Source organism: Giraffa tippelskirchi, chromosome 14, assembly GCF_054371585.1.
Source record: "Giraffa tippelskirchi isolate mGirTip1 chromosome 14, T2T-mGirTip1v1.2.pri, whole genome shotgun sequence".
NCBI classification, from domain to species: domain Eukaryota; kingdom Metazoa; phylum Chordata; class Mammalia; order Artiodactyla; family Giraffidae; genus Giraffa; species Giraffa tippelskirchi.
Genome location: NC_137288.1, coordinates 18,804,007 through 18,821,916, shown reverse-complemented (window position 1 = coordinate 18,821,916; position 17,910 = coordinate 18,804,007). Strand labels below are relative to the sequence as shown.

General features: G+C 43.8%; 1 protein-coding gene and 1 long non-coding RNA gene across 3 annotated transcripts in view; both read left to right on the top strand.

The window, feature by feature from the left end:
- The window catches only part of ZNF407 (zinc finger protein 407), a 380,413-nt gene that overhangs the window by 296,317 nt on the left and 66,186 nt on the right, over positions 1–17,910 (top strand). The gene's annotated exons all lie outside the window — the stretch shown is intronic.
- On the top strand, positions 3,395–6,151 carry LOC145534710 (uncharacterized). Its single transcript, XR_014074897.1, has 2 exons — positions 3,395–3,930; positions 5,709–6,151. It is a non-coding gene; the product is annotated as an uncharacterized LOC145534710 (long non-coding RNA).

The following is a 17,910-nucleotide window of genomic DNA, read 5'->3' as shown; positions in this document are numbered from 1 at the left end:
GTGGACGTGTAAAGCTCCACTTCCAGCCTGTCCCAGGTCTTTAACACGAGACATGATAAAAGTTTGGGGGGGGGGTGTGTATCTGTGTTTTATATAAAGAATTGAGAATACCTTCCCCACCTTTGCCTCACCTACACGAGACATGATAAAAGTGTTGGGGGGGATGCTTATCCAGGTTTTATATAAAGAATTGAGCATGCCTTCCTCACCTCTGCCTCACCTTCCTGTTTTCCGAGATGAGCTCAAGCATTGTCTGTCTTATGCTCGTATTTGTCAGCATCTCCCTGGTTTGGAGAACCGCCGCTCATGTCTCATCTTCGAGTGCTCTGGAGTCAAGTACTGACTACTGAAGAACGTGTTTCATATCCAGTGTTTCTGCAGGTCCTCGTTACGTGTGAGAGACGTGTGAGTGCTGGGGTGATGGCAGTGTCGGAGGTCAGCAGAGGGGGACGTCGTCATCATGACGAATGCTTTCTGAGTGTGCGTGTGTGTGTGTGTGTGTGTGTGTGTGTATGTGTGAGGAGTGTGGGACAAGAACAAATAAGCAGGCCAAGATCTGGTGAGTGTTCTAAAGGCAAGAGGATGAAGAATTTTAAGTCCAATTTTTCTTCTTTACTGTATAACCTCAAACAGCCTGTTAACACCCAGTGTTTGATAATATAGGGTATATTTGTATTTTAGACATTGTCATCCAAGTAGACTTTAAATTTCAAAAGAAATGTTCAGTATAGGTAGTAAACCTACTACCAGTTGGAATCCAAAATGAAAGTAAGTCAAATGATATGTTTTTATTTAAAGCCTCTTACTTTCTTTAAGGGCTTCCCAGGTGACACTCGTGGTAAAGAATCCACCTGCCAATGCAGGAGACATAAGAGATGCAGGTTCGATCCATGGGTCGGGAAGATCTCCTGGAGGAGGGCCTGGCAACCTACTCCGGTATTCTTGCCTTGAGAACCCCATGGGCAGGGGAGTCTGGGGGGCTGCGTGTCCAGAGAGTTGGGCACGACTTAGCGACTGAACAGCTATCTTCCATCTCAGTGTTGTGCAGAGATGTTTCACTGCCCTCAAAATGTATGCCTCTCCGCCCCTCCCTCACCCTTACCCCTGGCAGATGCTGATCTGTTTACTGGCTCCGTCATTTTGCCTTTTTCTGAATGTCTTCTAGTGGGAATCATGCAGCACCTCGCCTTTTCAGACCGGCTGCTTTCACTTAGCAGTGTGCCTTTCAGTTCCTCCGTGTCTTCTCATGGTGATGGCTCACTCCGTTTCATCACGGAACAGTGTCCCCGGGTCCGGGTGGGCGCAGTCAGAGCTGCAGTGCCTCGGGGACCCTGTGCCTGGCTTCCTGAAGGGGCAGAGTCAGTACCGCCCACGTGTCCAGGGTCTAGCATCATCAGAGAGCACAGTACTGTCATGAGGGTTACGCAGTGTGTGCGTCGGGGAGGTCACAGGGCCGCATGATGTCAAGGGCAGTGTCTGGGAGCCCCTCTTCCGGGGCGTCTGGTTTCCACATTTATCACCGACAGATCCCTCCTGGGTCTGAGATGCTGTCAGTGTGGGCACCAAACGCAGCCCTGCTTGGGAGGTGAGCCCCGGGCCCAGCGCTGCCTGGTTAGGTGGCTTTATTCTAAGGGCTTTAGAAGAGTTACATTTTGCCACACTGCAGGCTTTCTACTGGAGGATCTAATGTACGCTAAAAAGTATTACCCAGCCCCTTCCCATCTTTTCATGAAAACGCCTCATGCCTGTAAACAGATGAGCAGAATGACTGAGGCCTGGTTGACTCTGTCAGGTCCTCAGAAAGGAGCAGCGAAGCTTGAAGGTCGGGTCCTATGGCCGCCTCTAGACCTTGAGGGAAGAGAAGGGTTTGTGGCGCCCCCTTGGGGAACGTGAGTGACTTTTGCAGCAGTGGTCACTCCTGTCGGTGCCTCGAACCTTTCCAGCCTACCCCTACCGTGGGAAACCCGCTTGGATAAGCAGATGAGCACGAGCTCTAAGGCAGGAATAGGAGGCAGACTGAGCCTGTAACAGACTCCCACGTGTAGCCCCATCAGATCCTGTGCCCTGACGATTGGGACCCAGGGGTCCCCTGAGTGGAGCTGTCCTTCAAAGGGTCATGCTGTGGCCTTAGAGGGCACCCACGCTCGCACCTCCCCCCACCTGACCGTCTTAGGTGTGATACATTAGCTTTGTACCCTGCTAACTTCCAACAAGACATGAATGATTCGCAATAGAGATACTCAGAAAGAGACAGAAGAAAAATCTGATGATTTGTTCAATTTTTTAAGTTCTTCTGAACTAGTATCTTATAACTAAACTGTAAAGGGCTTTTCTGTTGATTTTACTATGCTTTCAGGTTCTTGGTTTTAAATTTTTTATTTGTTGGCTGTCATTTATATACACCTAATTTAGTTTGAATTCTGCAAACAAATCCTAAAGGTCAGTAGTTTCATGCTTTTTGATGCATAGGCTTTTTATTTATATCCAATATTTCTCAAAGGGAACAGTAAAGAATCTGCCTGCAATGCAGAAGACCCAGGTTTGATCCCTGGGTCAGGAAGATCCCCTGGAGAAGGGAATGGCAACCCACTCCAGTATTCTTTCCTGGAGAATTTCATGGACAGAGGAATCTGGTGGGCTACAGTCCACGGGGTTGCGAAAGAGTTGGACATGACTTTACAACTAAGTGCACAACACATACACACACACACACACACACACATATTATATCTATATGTGTTGAAATGCATATTCTAATAGCTATTATGAAAGGAGTTTGTACAGTCCGAAAAAGCAGTACAAATGGAAGGTGGGCATTATCCTCCCTTGAACCCTGTGTACCCCATGGACTCAGTGGTTTGCGTGGTTCTATTGTAGTGAATAGCTTACTTCACAGTTGTTTTTTGCTGCCTGTTGAAAGTCTTGTCATATCATTCTTTAATCACGCCTCCCGTAGTAAGCATCAGGGTTCAACCCTTTCATTTTGAAAACTCTGAATACCTGTAAAAATCTTATTAATGAAGAGCTAAAACAGGTGAGAACTTCAAAATAATGGCATTGTCATAGTTTAGTTTGCTGTTCATTTAAAGGTGGTTCTGATGACATCTCAGTTTTTTTCCGCAAGTATTAAATTACCCTAAACAACTTTACCTGATTATGTTAATCATTCTAAATATGAAACTGTCTTACCTTGAAGTGTTAAATTTACAAAACTTTTGATAGCATTCATTACAACTTACATAGTGGAAACTACCAATAATAATGTAGGTTGTTTCTTCTAAAATTTGTATGTATCTTACATAGAAGCTGGGGATTTAGCATGAGGCAACACTAGTTTAGAACTGTCACCATTCCTTCTGGAATGCAGGTTGTGCATTCTTAATTCTGTCCCTTCAAGTGTAGGGTAAGTCACCATGGCCTCCGTGGCTCCCAAGGTACACCCAGGGACATTTGGCTGCCCCAGAAGTCTTTCTTCTGCTCAGCTTCTACACTGCTCCGTCTTCAGGAGGATAAGGATAAGAAACAGTTTGAAATGAAAATATTAGTAAAATCATAGATAATATCGATTGATTTTTATGCACAATATGTAGAGCTGCCAGCAATCCTGGGACTGTGCCATTAATACATACTTAGGTTGTGCAGGATTTCATCTTAATATGCTCTGTCTTTATTTATGTAAAGCATAATTCTGAATCCATTTGAGTAATGTACATTTAGCATAAGCAGAGTCGTAGGCTGGCATTATTAAAATGCATAGAGCCGACATCCTGAGCTTCTGCTGAAATATGCTTTTAATTGAAGCAGAATTATGGCGATATATTATCCACGTAAGCCTGGTTATATCAGAGTTTGACTTGCATAGAAGCTCTTTGCTCCGTGAGAACTGTACAGTAACCCATATGTTGTGGTTTGGCATTTAAATATTCCATGGTATGTATATCTGAATTGCCTGATGCAGCGTTATCTAAGCATATGTTATCTTGGAGATGATGCATCTTGTAGCCAAGTAGCTTTGAGAAGAGTCTGTCAGTTACAATAGTATTTACCAGTGATTGAAGGTCATTCATAAACACGCACATGGTTTAGTAGAAGCTCTACTTTGAGCTTTTGGAATAAAAACAATCACGAATGAGGGAAGCATTCGTTGATGGTACATTTTGTTTACTTTTACAATTAAATTACAATTCACACTTCCCATAATAGGTCTAGGGGAAAAAATGGCTTATAGATACTACTCTTTCCCTGTAGATTAAATTTTAAGTGTTCTAAGCAGGAGCCTAAAGTGATCAACATCACTGAGAGTACTAATGAAACCTGGTTTTCTAATTCCATCCTGCAAAAGGAGGACTTTGGGAAGTGATAATGTAATAACAGGTGGGATCTGTTTTAACAAGTAATGTTCAGACCGGAAGTGGTGCCTGATCCTAACGCACTGGTGAAGGTTGTCTTCTCCACTGGACATAATTTTATTCAGTGTCCACAGACACAGACCAACTGGCTGGTGGTGATGGTGGTGCCAGCTTACAGAGAAAGAGTCTCCCACTTTGCTAACTTAGAAGCTTTCTCTCCTCATTCATGTGTTTTATTAACAGCTACATTTAAAGTGCTTCCCACGTAAACATGGACTCTGGTTTTGGTCTTTTCAGCCAGTGCTACTTTTACAGAGGAAGACGCTACAGGATCTTGCATGTTTGGGACCAGTTTTTATGGCAGAAGAGCCTCCCACATTGTCATCCCAGAGTGACTGACCCTAGACGTCAGGTGGTCATTTTGTGGTCAGGAGTAACCACCTTTTGACACTGAGTCCTGTGATTATTAACTGTTTCTTTCTCAGTAAAGTCTTGTTCCCTTTCTGTCACATTAGCATCTTTTTCTTCAAAGGGATGAGTTCACAGATGTCCCTGTTCCAGGCTCATCTCTTTCTGGTATTATCTATAGAGAGGATGTTTGCTTACCTTAAGCTCGTTTGTTGTGCCTGGTGGGGATTTGTCTGTGCAAGTCCAGCCCAGGTTGATTCCAGACCTGCGACCTGTAATTCAATAGAGCGGTGCCCTCTTTACAAAGTCCAGGTTTCCTGTGCTGTCAGTTACGGCAATCAGCACAAAGACCAAGCACTTTTGGAACTAAATAAACAATGAGAAAAGCATGCAGGGCTGCCAGTAAGCCTTCACAGGGAATTTAATAGCCTTTGACTACAAGGCATCACTTGCGGTAGATGTCCACTGGGTAGGAAATCTGACATTCTGTCTGGCCGTGTTCCGCCGATAGCTCTCCACGTAATCTCTTGCTGAGGTTCGCCGGAGCCCCTTCAGAGCTCCATGTTCTCATGCCCAGCCTAAGTGGTCCTGTGATGACAGACACCCCCACCTGCGTTCTGTCACAACTGAGTGTCGTGTAGGGCTCTGATAGGGAGCATCGGAGTGTTTAAAATTGGGGGATTAACTAAATTGAGAATTTGCTCTTGATCTGTGAAGAAAACATCTCTACTGACAAGTTCAAGCCTTTTGAACAGTTCCATAAAGGCCTACATGCTAATGCACAGGCCACTGTACCTCTGAGGAGTGGTGCTGGACTGGCAGAAAGTGGAGACGGATTTCTGTACCCTGCGGATGGCCCAGAATTGTAACCATTTAGACTATTAGTGTTTTTGTTTATAGCCCTGAGTTTCTGTGTTTTTAATGTAACTTGTTTGCTTGCTGATACATTAGGTGGCTTTGCTGATGGTCTGGATAAAGCATCCAGTAGCTGTTTATATGATGGTTTCTATGTCTCAAAGCCAACGAAAAACATCTGCGAGTTACAGTGAAGTGACTTGAATCCATCCGGATCAGTCAGCGATCACTTCAGTTACTTCAGCGATCCAGTGGTAGTGCACAGTGGGAAACCAGCCCTAGCCAACGACCAAGGAGGCCCCCCCCCCACAGGTTCCAAACTGACGTTGCACACCTTGGGCAGGTGCCTGGGGCACCCTTGGGAGGAGATGATGGCGATGAGGGTTACCATCCCTGCCTCATGAGCTTCTTTCTCCTGCAGTTCACAGTGGCTTTAAGCAGAGGATCTCAAACACGTTTTCAATGAGAGATGGTTCATTTTAAACTCCTTGCTGAATTTATATCTAAAGATATATGAATAAAGAATAGAAGTAAAAGATGAATCCTTTCAGTGTGTAGTTGACTAGAGATTTTTAATTATACACCTAAATCAATAATTGAGTATAGATCTTAAGTAGAAACTGCAAATCTCTCCAGGGTCCTGGCAGATTCTGTGCGCATGTCCTGTTGAGAAGCCCCCTGGAAGCACTCTGTGGACACAGGACGCAGAAGGGACAGGTCGGGGCCCCAGGTGGGAGTGGGAGGAGGGAGTACAGCTGTGGTTTAAAACACAAGCACAGGAGTGTGTGACGGGGCAAAACCTCCCGGTGGAGATCCCTAATATCCCCTGAGAACTGAGCTCCACGGCAAAAAGCATGGGTAGGGAAGATGATGTACATTTACAAGCCGTCAGCTCAGAGGTGGTAGCCCACATCATGAAGGGAGTAAAGTTCCCTGAGGATTGTGTAAAACAGTTCAAGGAATTCAAGATCAAAACTGAAGGAGGGTGATACGTCTTTGGGAGCCAGAGGAAACAGCAGGAAGAGTCAAGAAGGAGAGGGGAGGGGTGTGGGTGGCAGATGCAACCTGCGTCATGTGACCCAGAGGAGGGGGAGCAGGAACGCTGACCAGATGCAGGGAGAGAGGAGGGGGTTTCACAGCCAGAGCTGCCGTCACCCTCGGGGGTGTCACCCTCTGTGAGCAGGCTGGGGGATGGGGATGAGGAGAGCTTGTGCCCTTCTTTGCTCACCTGTGAGAGCCTTCTCAGTGCCTGTGTGACGTCATCTGTTCAGCGTGATCTAACACTGAACATCTAGTGTTCAAAATTTAAGATTACACTACAAACTAGACGTGTAATACAGGAAGAGCTCATATGACTTGAGATGATACGAGAACCCTAAGGTATCAGAAGGTAAATGGGAAAAGGACACAATTGAATGATTTATGAAGAGCTGAACTACATCATAGGAAAGCAATCAATTGATTACTAGTCAGGGAAATGTAAATTTGAACAATGGTGTTTTTACTTATGAAGTAATCTCTTTAAAGCAATACTTTACATGTACGTGATTATACCAAATTTTCTCAAAACTTTAGATTTGTTTTCTGAGACTCCATAAAAAGGACTAGTCTAGCTTAAACTATTGCCTTTTATCATTGACGCTGTAGCTCTAGATATTAATTTAGGAACTCCTACAGTAGTGCCAGTTATCATCATGTCTAATCACAAAGAAAAACATATAGTGGGTATTTTATTAAAGTGACAAATTTTAATTAAGAACTGTGTTCTTCTACAAAACCTGCTTCCACTACTGAAGAAAAGAAAGTTTTTCCCTCTATTCCATAAGGAAGAGGGATGTTTTTAACATTAAAATTATTTGTAAATGTCCTCTGAGTTCTTTGGTTTTCCCTGGTGGCTCAGCTGGTAAAGAATCTGCCTGCAATAGGGGAGACCTGGGTTCAATCCCTGGGTTGGTGCCAGTGCATCAAGGGCTGAGATGGCTGCGAGGGCTGAAAGAGTCCAGTGAGGCCTCTGTAGGCTGACAGTGTGTCCCTGTCCCCCAAAGTAGGGGCTGGGCTTGAGCATCCTGGCCAAGAGCCAGTCCGTGGGCCTCAGTCTCTGAGAAGTCTCCTGAGCAGAGTGGTTCCATCTCAAACGTGCATGATTTTCCAGTTACAGTTTTCTTTTGCCTTAAGCTAGAAGGACTCTGTATGCTATAAATGTATCTTAAAGTATATGCCAGATAAACCTAAACCCAACCCAAATGCTGGCATGAGATGCCTAGGGTTTAGTGTCCTTGTAACTGAGCTCTGGAATAGAACGTTCTCCCATTTTCTCCTCTTTCCGTGGGCTTAAAACGGGGGTTCAGGATCCAGCGAAGCCACTTCCGGTCTTTGCGTGAGCGTCTCCGCAGACAGCAGGCTCAGCAGGGTGTGTCCGTGGCGCAACGGTCTCCCGAGGAGGGAGTGCGCCTGTGCCTCCGTGTGGAGGGGAGCTGCTCGCAGCCCTCTTCTTTTGTCACTTTCCCGTGTCTTTTATGCTTAAAGGTTTGGAAATTGCCTGTCTCTGTGAAAAGTGTTAAACTCTTCTATAAAGCCTCCTATTAAAGGCAATCTAACCTTAAAATTGATTATAAAATGAAAAATTCTCGAGTCCCTGTTGGATCTTTGCTTTGTATGAAATTAACTTATCTCCTTCCAGATAAGGAAGAAATCCAATCATTATTATAGGTGATTATGGGGTAATTATCAGACTGATTTGTCATCAGCATCTTCTGATGGCAGTGTTGATGTGGACAAGCCTGCTCCTGGTTCACCGCACGCATTAGACACTAGAGGCTCAGACTTGTCACCCGTGTCCCCTTGCTACTCAGCTGTGACGTGGCTCACTCTAATACTCCAGTGGCCAGTAATCAGCGTGTTGTCTGTTAACTGAAGAAATTTTCATCACTGTCTTTATGAGCACCACCCCTGTTTCCTCTCTTCATCACGCAGCGGGGAGATAGATAAAAATATTGTAGCATCTAACAAGCAGACATTGAAATTTCATTCTAAGATGGCAAATTAAATCTGTCTCTGGTGGTTCCAAATTATGTAAAATAAAAAAGAAACTTTTATCACTGATAGGTCTTGTCATTTCTATTCAGTTGCATTTTTTAAAAATTGATGAATTAGAACTTTTTTTTTTTCCTTCCAAAGAAACTCATCAACCCTGCTCTTTGTTATTCTTGAAAGGCTTACTTCCCAGGTGTAAAGTTCTCTGAAAATTCCTTTTTCCCTTTTATCATCATTTAGTTTTCCTAATAATGCTGCTACTATAATAGCTTTTGACGAACCAAGAACATGAGGTTTTTCCCAAACCAAGCCAACCAGTTATGCCTTCTGCATCAAAGGGAGAGAAGTATAGCAAGAAACACTTTCCTGTTGTGTTGATGGCTAACTCTGTGATTTCACAATTGACTTCCCCTAAATTGCTCAGGGGTCCACAGCACTGTGTGTCGGTCAGCTCTGCAGTTTTGAGTGGTCCCAGCTTCGGCTCTTTCACACTCCCTCCCCTCCAGACCCCTCTCTCCTGTCACTGTCCTTTCACTCGAGGTGTGGGCAGATTGGCTCAAGGGTAGTCAGATACTCTCCTGCACCATGCAAACCTTCCTGCAGCGTGCAGTGTTTGCTTTCCATGTTAAATGGAAATAGTTAACATGCTTGAGGACACTCTGAGCTACCAGAAAGCTTCCTTTGGAAACATACTATCCCATCATACGACTCTGTTACAAAAGAAGTGTTCTGGCATGTCATGTTGATGGGAGACTGCTGTTAAATTAGTAATTACCACCAAAGTAAAGTTTAATTGTTCCAAGAAGGTACTTAGTACTGTTTCTTGGTCAGCAATTGTTTATAAACTATTAGTTTTTAAACTACCACCACCATGTGTGAGGATGCGTAGTTGATACTGTTTCCAAGAGAAGGAAGAAAGGTACTGAGATTTTTAAAAATGTGTTACATTTATCTTTCTCATACACTCTTTAACATGCTAATACACATGATATGAGAATATAATACGTGATATTGTGCCTCGTGTTTTTAAAATATTAAGACAATCAGTCAGTTCAGTCGCTCAGTCGTGTCTGACTCTCTTCGACCCCATAGACTGCAGCATGCCAGGCTTCCTTGTCCATCACCAAATCCCAGAGCTTGCTCAAACTCATGTCTGTTGAGTCGACGATGCCGTCCAGTCATCTCATCCTCTGTCGTCCCCTTCTCCTCCTGCCTTCAATCTTTCCCAGCGTCAGGGTCTTTCCCAGTGAGTCAGTTCTTCACATCAGGTGGCCAGAGTTTCAGCTTTGGAGTTCCAGCTTCAGCATCAGTCCTTCCAATGAATATTCAGGACTGATTTCCTTTTAGGATTGACTGGTTGGATCTCCTTGCAGTCCAAGGGACTCTCAAGAGTCTTCTCCAGCACCACAGTTCAAAAGCATCAATTCTTCACCACTCAGCTTTCTTCATAGTCTAACTCTCACATCCATACATAACTACTGGAAAAACCACAGCTTTCACTAGACAGACCTTTGTTGGCAAAGTAATGTCTCTGCCTTTTAATATGCTGTCTAGGTTGGTCATAGCTTTTCTTCCAAGGAGCAAGCATCTTTTAATTTCATGGCTGCAGTCACTATCTGTAGTGATTTTGGGGCCCCCCAAAAATAAAAGCCTGTCACTGTTTCCATTGTTTCCTTGTCTATTAGCCATGAAGTGATGGGACTGGATGCGATGATCTTAGTTTTCTGAATGTTGAGTCTTAAGCCAACTTTTTTGCTCTCCTCTTTCCTCTTTCATTTTCATCAAGAAACTCTTTAGTTCTTCTTTGCTTTCTGCCACAAAAGTGTTGTCATCTGCATATCTGAGGTTATGGATATTTCTCCCAACAATCTTGATTCCAGCTTGTGCTTCATCCAGTCCAGCATTTCTCATGATGTACTCTGCATATAAGTTAAATAAGCAGGGTGACAATATACAGTCTTGGTGTACTCCTTTCCTGATTTGGAACCAGTCTGTTATTCCATGTCCAGTTCTAACTGTTGCTTCTTGACCTGCATGCAGATTTCTCAGGAGGCAGATCAACTGGTCTGATATTCCCATCTCTTGAAGAATTTTCCACTGTTTATTGTGATCCACACAGTCAAAGGCTTTGGCATAGTCAATAAAGCAGAAGTAGATGTTTTTCTGAAACTTTTTTGCTTTTTCAATGATCCAATGGATGTTGAAATTTGATCTCTGGTTCCTCTGGCTTTTCTACAGCTAGCTTGAACATCTGGAAGTTCACGGTTCACGTACTGTTGAAGCCTGGCTTGGAGGATTTTGAGCATTACTTTACTAGCGTGTGAGATGAGTGTAATTGTGTGGTAGTTTGAACGTTCTTTGGCATTTCCTTTCTTTGGGATTAGTATGAAAACTGACCTTTTCCAGTCCTGTGGCCACTTCTGAGTTTTCCAAATTTCCTGGTATATTAAGTATAGCACTTTCATAGCATCATCTTTTAGGATTTGAAATAGCTCAGCTGGAATTCCATAACCTTAACTAGCTTTCTTCATAGTTATCTTCCCTAAGGCCCACTTGACTTCACATTCCAGAATGTCTGGCTCTAGGTGAATGATTATATCATGATGGTTATCTGTGTCATGAAGATCTTTATCTTTCACATAAAGGCATTTTGAGGTTTTTAAAAAATATTTTTCACTAGATAAGCAGACTGAATACCAAACATTTTGACCAAACTGACAGATAGTATCAGTGATTGATTTAGCTGATAAAGTACAGAAATGTGTTAGAAATGCATATTCCTGAAATACATTTAACACTGGGAAGTTAATATGGCTTAGAATGCGCTTATTCTGTGTAAGTCAGTTCTTTTCAAGCTTTTAATCTATAGATGGTGAATGGTGGTGGTTTAGTCACTAAGTTATGTCCAATTCTTTGGTGACCCCATTGACTGTAACCCGCCAGGCTCCTCTGTCCATGAAATTTCCCAGGCAAGAATACTGAAGTGGGTTGCCATTTCCTTCTCCAGGGGATCTTCCCAACCCAGGGATTGTACTTGGATCTCCTGCATTGCAAACAGATTTGTCACCTACTGAGCCACTGGGGAAGCCATAATCTATTGGTGGACACATCTAAAGGTATTAAGATCATATTGATTTTACAGCCCCTTTGATGGACGACAGCATTAGTGTCTGTCAGATTTATTACAGCCTCATGAAAAGAATGGTGGGACTATCACTGTAGGTCATATCATATCACAAGACCCAACAGAGGTCGATGTGAGACACCATGAGCTCAAGCATAGTGTCCGGTCCGTCTTCTTGGAGGAGAGTGCCGTGGGCAGGAAGCCTGTTAGCAGTAAGGGGAGCAGCCCCCCGCCATTACTCCTGCTCCCTGGGGGCGGCGTGAGGAGGTCTTCCTTCAGTGAAGTGCTTGGAGACAAGGTGTGTGAGGTGAACTCTGAAGCAGGGGTGAGGCTGCCGTCTTGAGTCACTGTGGCCTGACTGCTGGATTGACCAAAAAAGATGATACAGAATAACCTGAATGGACTTTTTAGCCAACCCAATCAAAGGTGGAAAAATTTCATAATCAGTGAAATTAAAATTTTAAAGAAAGAAATTGAAAAACAGTGATACATTAAAAAAAAATATGTTCAAGACATATATAGTAAAAAATTCAAAACCCTTCTCTAAGGAGTTAAAGAAAACCTAGAAAAGTGGAGATTCTACATTTTTAGATGGGAAGGCTCAATATTGCTAACTGTCAGTTATCCCCAAATTGATCTACAGACGCAGCATAATCCTGATCAAAATTCTAGGAAGCATTTAGTGGAAATCGACAGACTGCTTCCAAATTTATATGGGAATGCAAGAACCTCTGACAACCAAAATAATGTTGGAAAAGACGGCAAACTTGGAGGACATTCATGTCTTATTCCAAGGCCTGCTGTCGAAGCTGCAGCATCAACCAGGGGTGGGAGGTGAAGGAGTTGGGGGAGATATGTCAGAGGTATGAAGGTTCAGCTGGATGCGTCCAGAGGTCTGATGTACAGCGTGATGACTGCAGGTACTAATACTTACTGAATATTGGAAATTTACTAAGAAATTAGGTTTAAGTGCTCTCACCAAAAAGGAAAAAGAAAAATGAAACAATATGTAGAAATAGATATGTTAATTAGCCTGACCATAGTAATCACTTCACTCTGTATATGTATGTCATGTACACCTTCAGTCAGTTCAGTTCAGTCGCTCAATCGTGTCTGACTCTTTACGACCCCATGGACTGCAGCACATCAGGCCTACCTGTCCATCACCAACTCCCGGAGTTTATTCAAACTCATGTCCATTGAGTCAGTGATACCATCCAACCATCTCATCCTCTGCCATCCCCTTCTCCTCCTGCCTTCAGTCTTTCCCAGCATCAGGGTCTTTCCCAATGAGTCAGTTCTTCACATCAGGTGGCCAAAGTATTGGAGTTTCAGCTTCAGCATCAGTCCTTCCAATGAATATTTAGGACTGGTTTCCTTTAGGATGGACTGGTTGGATCTCCTTGCAATCCAAGTGACTCTCAAGAGTCTTCTCCAACACCACAGTTTAAAAGCATCAATTCTGAAGACTTGATGCTGAAGAATTGATGTACACCTGAAATATATGCCATTTTTAGCTAAAAAATATAATTTGAGTTAACTAGGTAAAGAACAACAATAGAGACATGGAACACAGTAGATTCCAGAAATAGACACGTTTAAGTGGGCAGTTGATTTTCATCAAGATGCCAAGGAAAAAGAATATTTTTTTAAACAACAGGTTCTGGAATATTTGTATGTTATATAGGAAAAAGTGAAACTTTACCCTTACCATTTACAAAAATGACAAAAAACTTATCAAAAACTTACATATGAAAGTCAAAATTCTAAAGCCCCTAGAAAAAAATAGGAGAAAATCTTTCTGCCTCTTGGGTTGAGAAAGATACCCTGGATATCCAGGACATGAAAAGCACAGACTGTAGAAGAAAAATAATTGGTAACATTGAAAGTGAAAGTAGCTCAGTGGTGTCCAATTCTTTGCAACCCCATGGATTTCTCCAGGCCAGAACACTGGAGTGGGTAGCCTTTCCCTTCTCCAGGGGATCGTCCCAACACAGGGATCAAATCCAGGTTTCCTGCGTTGCAGGCAGATTCTTTACCAGCTGAGCCACTTGAGAAGCCCAATTGGTAAATTGGACTTTGCCAAATTTGAAATCTTTTGTTTTTCAAAAAGATGCCATAAAGAAAATAGAATAGCTCCATATATATTTGACCTAGTTTTTGAATCCAGAGTTATTCAAAGAATAAATAAACTCAGTAATGAAACAAAACCTAAGTAAAAAATGACAAAAGATAGTATACAAAGGGGTAATATCTACATGAAATGGTGCTCAGCACTGACAGTCATCAGGGAAATGCAGTTAAAACACAGGATACCACTCCTCATCCATTAACCTGGCTGAAAGCTACATGACGGACGACACCACATGTCAGTGAGATGTGGTCCTTCTGGTCTTGTCACACGCTGCCGGGGGGATGTAACATGGCAGGCTCACTTTGGAAAACAGTTTACAAGTTCCTGCAAAATTAGATGCTTACTTGCTGTATAACCCAGTAGTTCCACTCTCAAGTATTTGCCCAGAAGAAATGAAAGTTCATCCACACAAAGACTTGCCCCTGCAGGCTCGTGGCAGCTTCATTCAAAATAATGGAAAACAATGAAATGCCCATCCCAAGACGCGTGGATAAGCAAATGGTTATGATCAGTGGAATGACACTTAGTGAGAAGAGGCATGGACTGACAATACGAATGAATCTCCGTGTTACTCTCAGCGCAGGAAGCCAGACACAAACATGTGTTATGTGATTCAGTGTGTGTGAAACTCGAGAAGAGACACGTCTCTGATGACTGACAGCAAGTCCTTGACTGCCAGGTTGTGGGAGGTTGCTGCGCACAGTAGGGCATGAAGGTGAGAGAAGTAGTCCCATTCTTTTGGGGAGACTGGCGTGTTGCAGTTCTTGACTGTGGTGGTGGTTATGGAACTTCACAGATCTGTCGGAGTTCAGCACAGCGTTCCCTCAGCACGGGTGCCTCTTGCTGTGTACAGCACACGCTGCAGTGAAATGCACACAGATCATCCGGGAAGCCCAAAAGGAAAGGCACATGGCAATAAGCAACCTATTTGTTCTTTCTTTTGAAAATTCTATGAACTTGGCACTTTAGGTATTAGAACTGTACTTCTTAGTCATAAAGAAAATAGTCTTATGCTCTTTTGTGATACTTCCAGTTATTTTATTTATTAGCAGTTTTCTTTATATTTACCTCCTGATTTGCTGTCTCCATAAATTTAATTATTAAACTGAATGGATTTTTATAAATTCTCCTGAAAATTAGTCACCTAATATTAAGTAGTTTATAGGGTCCTGAACTAAGTTGTCTTTTTTTTTTTTTTTTCGAATTATGCTTTACCAAATTCAAAAGTACTACTTTTAGAGAAACTCTGGGTGGTTTCTATGACTTGCTACTGACATAATCTTAGAGATATCTTGGAGTTGGGGGAAGGCAGTAAACCTTGGTGAAGCTTAAGGTGCCTGGGGTCAGCAAACGGTAAGTGTACAGAAATGAAACACTGCTTATGCAGACTTCAATTGATTCCTTCTGTGAACCTTGAGTCCATAGTCAAATGTGGTACTCCGTCACTTACTGTATCTCGACCAAGTTCAGCGGGACTGGTTTCGGTTAAAATTGGGCAGTCGCCAAGGGAATCTAAAAAATTACAGCAAAATTGTGGTCATTAAAGGAAATTTTGTCTTAATTTTATCTTTTTTTCTCTGAAATTCCTGGGTCTGATTCACTTTGACGCTGTCTGATTATTTTCTATTTCTGCGTGCTATTAAACATTTGAAATTGTGTGTATGACAACAGAAACCTCTTTCAAAAGCAGGAGAATTGACAGGGTTTCCTGAACACTTCAGCTGCAGTTTTTACAGCTTCACAGATGATTCATATACCAGGTAAAGCGTTCAGGGCTGCGCTCCTTCTGAACTGCAGCCGTGATCTGCGGGCAGCCCTTCCGTGAGCTCTCACAGACGCCACGTGAACTCTTTTCACAGAAGCAAAACAAAACTCACACTCGCCTCTTGACTGTGGCTTCCAGTCTCGGGCGACCACCGAGGTGTGTGGATGAGACGCATGCTCCACACAGCTCCACGAGGCGTGCAGTTGCTCCAAAGGTGAACCGCAATCTGTTGTTTTGTGTATTTTACCGAAGACTGTCAGCCGAGCGCTTGGGGAAGGGGAAGTGCTGCTCCGTCCTCCCCTATCTTCAAGACACAGATGGCCCCGACGTTGTTTGTGGCTCGGGGCGTGTGAGGGGGCTGCTGAGCTGCCAGTCAGCAGAGATGGATGACACCCGGCAGGTCGGGAGCTCAGAGCTGGCCTGGCACCAAGGATGTGAGCAGGCGGAGCCGGCTTTGGGTGCTTGGGCTCTGGGCATGTTCCTGCTCCTTTAGACTTTTCCAGTTTTATTACCTGCTGAGAACAATCCAGATAATCACGGAATATATTTGATGAGGCTGGGGGGCTGAGACTGCACAGATTGCCACCTGGGGACCAGAACCTGGGGGAAGCGAGACAGACTCCTGTATCAACAGCGTGGCCGCTTTCTGCACACCCTTCCATCGGAATTTGTCCAGTGGGGTACAGGGCCTTCAAACCCTAAGTGGTTCTGTTTTTAACCAGCTTACCTTCTGTAAATACTAATATATTCAGTTTCTAGAACTATGTATTTTAAATGTTTTGGCACCAGTACAGTTTAGAAGAAAAGCAAAATGTAATGGCAGTTAGACAATTTTGTTTTTAAGATTAGCAACCTCTCTTTTTAGAGAAAAGAAGGTGAGTCAGGCGTGGTCATTCTTCTATTTAAAATGAGCCCCTGGCATCATGCATGTATATTTTTATTTATAATCAATAAGTATGCAACATTGGAAGTAAATTTAAACGTGTCTGTTCTTTGTCTCGTAACATTTATCATCTTTCACCCTCATTGAGAGACTCTTCAGTTGCTCCTCGCTCTCTGCAGTTAGAGTGATACCATCTGCATATCTAAGTCAGACACAACTTAGCGACTGAACAACAGCATTTATCGTCAGCTTGATGAACTTGGCACAGATCTTAGGAAGCAACTTGAGCCCTTGATCCAGTTCTGTCTCTGACTTTTCTGAGCCCAGTGGGCCTCTACTCCAGCCGTCCCTGCCTCACTTAGCCTCTTCATCTTCATGAACTCTCAAACACATCCTGGACTCAGCGTTCAGTGCCTGCAGGTCCCCTCATGAGAATTTCTCTGGTTTGTCCTGTCACACAATTTTGAGTGAAGGATATGTGCAGAATTCACTTTTTTACATGGACCTCGTATTACTTAAGGCTTCTCAGCTCACACGGGAACCAGGGAAGCGGGGGATGTGAGCCCTGCCTTCTCACCTCCTCACACGTGGACTGCCCCCTCGATGAGGGCTGAGATCCTGCCCAGCATGGTGCTGGCTATCACGAGGGTCGGCGGAGACACCTGCATTTTGTCTCCACTGAGAGTTTGCTGGGCACGAAGCTGGACACTGTTCTGAGCACCTGGGATACTCATGGAAAGAGATCGAAGATTCCTGCTTGTAGAGCATCTGTTCTACCAGAGGGAGACAGACACTCAACAGAAGGCAAAGTAAGTGAGGAGATCTTGGAGTCTGTTGAAAGGTGAAGCACAATGAAGAGGAGAGTGGGGAGTATACAGACCACGAGTCCTGGAGAGGGTGGGGTTGGTGGTCCTGGTAGCAGATTGGGAGGCCCAGGTGCACCCTGTTGGGGTGGGACATGGGAGCAGGGACTTGAAGAAATAAGGGTTTTTTTTTTTTTCTTGGATCTGTCTGGCACAGTGCATCCAGACAGAGAGAATGGCCAGGGCCAGGCCAGGGCAAGTGGAGCAAGTGGGCGGAAGGGAAAGCAAGGCGTTTACAAGCCAAGCCGAAGATTGATGTGCAAGCGGGGCAAAGCCAAGGAGAGCCACGTGAGCCACATAAGGCGGGACTCGGGCTTCCATCCGAAGACGGAGCTGCAGCTGATGGCCCTCCACCTGGGACCAGGGAGTCGTCTACTGTAAATAAAGGCGGATGTTATTGTCTGTGGAAAAAATTAAGATGCCCTGTACATAGAGGGCTTATGTTGATCCTTCAGCCATCAACACATGTAAATGACAGCTGTGTCAGTAAGAAGCC